The sequence below is a fragment of the Aquarana catesbeiana genome, linkage group LG09 (assembly GCF_042186555.1).
Source record: "Aquarana catesbeiana isolate 2022-GZ linkage group LG09, ASM4218655v1, whole genome shotgun sequence".
Lineage (NCBI taxonomy): Eukaryota > Metazoa > Chordata > Amphibia > Anura > Ranidae > Aquarana > Aquarana catesbeiana.
In genome coordinates this window covers 239,051,197-239,054,931 of record NC_133332.1, presented here as the reverse complement: position 1 = coordinate 239,054,931, position 3,735 = coordinate 239,051,197, and positions in this window count along the sequence as shown.

Genomic DNA, 3,735 nt, shown 5'->3' with positions numbered 1-3,735 from the left:
ACTGGTGAGCTTGCACTAATGAGCACTGGTGAGGCTGCACTGATGGGCACTGGTGATGCTGCATTGATGGGCATTGGTGAAGCTATGCTGATGGGTGCTGGTGAGTCTGCATTGATGAGCATTGGTGAGGCTGCATTGATGGGCACTGATCAGGCTGCACTGATGGGCACTGGTGAGGTTGCACTGATGGGCACTGGTGATGCTGCATTGATGGGCACCGATCCGGCTGCATTTATGTGCACTGATTAGGCTGCACTAATGGGCCCTGGTGAGGCTGCACTGATGGGCACTGGTGAGGCTGCACTGATGGGGACTGGTGAGGCTGCATGGATGGGCACTGATGAGGCTGCGCTAATGGGCACTGGTGAGGCTGCACTGATAGGCACTGGTGAGGCTGCATTGATGGGCACTGATGAGGCTGCGCTGATGGGCACTGATCAGGCTGCACTGATGGGCACTGGTGAGTTTGCACTGATGGGCACTGGTGAGGCTGCACTGATGGGCACTGGTGATGCTGCATTGATGGGCACCAATCAGGCTGCATTGATGTGCACTGATTAGGCTGCGCTAATGGGCACTGGTGAGGCTGCACTGATTGGCACTGGTGAGGCTGCATGGATGGTCACTGATGAGGCTGCGCTAATGGGCACTGGTGAGGCTGCATTGCTGGACACTGGTGAGGCTGCACTGATGGGCACTGATGAGGCTGCGCTGATGGGCACTGATGAGGCTGCACTGATGGGCACTGGTGAGGTTGCACTGATGGGCACTGGTGAGGCTACACTGATGGGCACTGGTGATGCTGCATTGATGGGCACCGATCAGGCTGCATTGATGTGCACTGATTAGGCTGCACTAATGGGCACTGGTGAGGCTGCACTGATGGGCACTAGGGAGGCTGCATTGATGGGCACTGGTGAGGCAGCATGGATGGGCACTGATGAGGCTGCGCTAATGGGTACTGATGAGGCTGCACTGATGGGCACTGGTGAGTATAATACACTTTTCAAATGTGCTTTAAAATGCATGGTTTTCCCTTAATGAACAAGAAAATAATGACGTTATGCTGTTGGGCTGGTATAATAATGCTATGGGACTGGTATGAAATGATTAGTATGCAGTTTGCACACATCACCGCTCACTCACCAGGTAGTTCCCAGAACGAGAATGGCAGAAACCAAATGAATAATTTATTGGGGGGGAGGGGGGCCAGTTAAACCGGCTTTAGTGTGGCCTCCATCCAGTTCCGGTTCAGGCTTCCGGTTCTGTTTTATAGCCTTTCCCTCCGCATCTGCTGTGCTTCGGTCCGCCACCCACAGGACAGCACAATAGGTTGCAGCAGCACACACTCCACAGCCAGCTCAAGTGAGCCCTCAGCCCAGACTCAGTGTGCTGCCACTGAGGCCCGCCGGACAGCACTGGAACAGGTCACAGCCAGGCAGCAAGCAGCGAGTGAGCCTAAACCCCCCCCACCAATGATGCCGGGCTTGAGCTGGACTGACTTTAAACTGTGGGAGGGGTTATCAATGTGGGAGGGGTTAACAGAATACCAACAAAAAAAACAGAAAAACACATTTAAAAAGAGTTATAAATTGATTTCCATTTTAATGAGTGAAATAAATATTTGACCCCTTTGCAAAACATGACTTAGTACTTGGTGGCAAAACCCTTGTTGGCAGTCACAGAAGTCAGACATTTCTTGTAGTTGGCCATCAGGTTTGCACACATCTCAGGAGGGATTTTATCACACTCCTCTTTGCAGATCCTCTCCAAGTCATTAAGGTTTCGAGGCTGACGTTTGATAACTCGAACCTTCAGCTCCCTCCACATAATTTCTATGGGATTAAGGTCTGGAGACTGGCTAGCCCACTCCAGGACCTTAATGTGCTTCTTCTTGAGCCACTCCTTTGTTGTTTTGGCCGTGTGTTTTGGGTCATTGGGGGTTATTTACAAAAGGCAAATCCACTTTGCACTGCAAGTGCAGTTGAAAGTGCACTGAAAGTGCACTAGGAAGTGCAGTCGCTCTAAATCTAAGGGGTAGATCTGAAATGAGGGGAAGCTCTGCTGATTTTATCATCCAATCATGTGCAAGCTAAAATGCTGGTTTTTATTTTCCTTGCATGTCCCCCTCAGATATACAGCAACTTTACTTCCAAGTGCACTTTCAGTGCAAAGTGGATTTTCCTTTAGTAAATAACCACCATTGCCATGCTGGAATACCCATCAACGGCCCATTTTTAATGCCCTGGCTGAGGGAAGGAGGTTCTTACCCAAGATTTGACAGTACATGGCCCCGTCCATCGTCCCTTTGATGCGGTGAAGTTGTCCAGTCCCCTTAGCAGAAAAACACCCCCAAAGCATAATGTTTCCACCTCCATATTTGTTGGTGGGGATGATGTTCTTGGGGTCATAGGGCAGCATTCCTCCTCCTCCAAACACGGCGAGTTGAGTTGATGCCAAGGAGCTTGATTTTGGTCTTATCTGACCACAACACTTTCACCCAGTTCCCCTCTGAATCATTCAGATGTTCATTAGCAAATCTCAGACAGGCCTGTACATGTTCTTTCTTGAGCAGGGGGACCTTGCGGGTGCTGAAGGATTTCATTCCTTCACGGAGTAGTGTGTTACCAATTGTTTTCTTGGTGACTATAGTCCCAGCTGCCTTAAGATCATTAATAAGATTCTCCCGTGTAGTTCTGGGGTGATTCCTCACCATTCACATGATCATTGAAACTCCACGAGGTGAGATCTTGCATGGAGCCCCAGACCGAGGGAGATTGACAGTTATTTTGCGTTTCTTCCATTTGCGAAAAATCACACCAACTGTCGTCACCCTCTCACCAAGCTGCTTGGCGATGGTCTTGTAGCCCATTCCAGCCTTGTGTAGGTCTACAATCTTGTCCCTGACATCCTTGGACAGGTCTTTGGTCTTTGCCATGGTGGAGAGATTGGAATCTGATTGATTGGTTGCTTCTGTGGACAGGTGTCTTTTATACAGGTAACAAGCTGAGATTAGGAGCACTCCCTTTAAGAGAGTGTTCCTAATCTCAGCTCGTTACCTGTATAGAAGACACCTGGGAGCCAGAAATCTTGCTGTTTGATAGGGGATCAAATACTTATTTCACTCATTAAAATGCAGATCAATTTATAATTTTTTTGAAAAGGTGTTTTTCTGTTGTTATTCTGTCTCTCACTGTTAAAATAAACCTACCAATAAAATTATAGACTGACAGTGGACAAACGTACAAAATCAGCAGGGGATCAAATACTTTTTTTTCCTCACTGTAAGTTCATGATGCAAAACAGGGCTGGAAGAGCATGCATACACTGCAAAATGATGAAAGCTGCACAAACATAGGGGTTTATTTACTAAAGGCAAATCCACTTTTCACTACAAGTGCACTTGGAAGTGCAGTCTCTGTAGATCTGAGGGGGACATGCAAGGAAAATAGAAAACAGAATTTTTGCTTATACATGATTGGGTGACAAAATCAGCAGAGCTTCCCCCTAATTTCAGAGCTTCCCCTCAGATCTACAGCTACTGCACTTACAAGTGCACTTGCAGTGCACTTGTAGTGCAGAGTGGATTTGCCTTTAGTAAATCAACCCCATGGACATTTCAAAGCAATGTCTACAACATTCTTTGCTCAGCCCAGCTAACACATGGCTGCATAGCATAGGGGGAGATTTGCTACAACTGGAGCACTCAGGGCTGGTGCAAGGATTCTTGACACC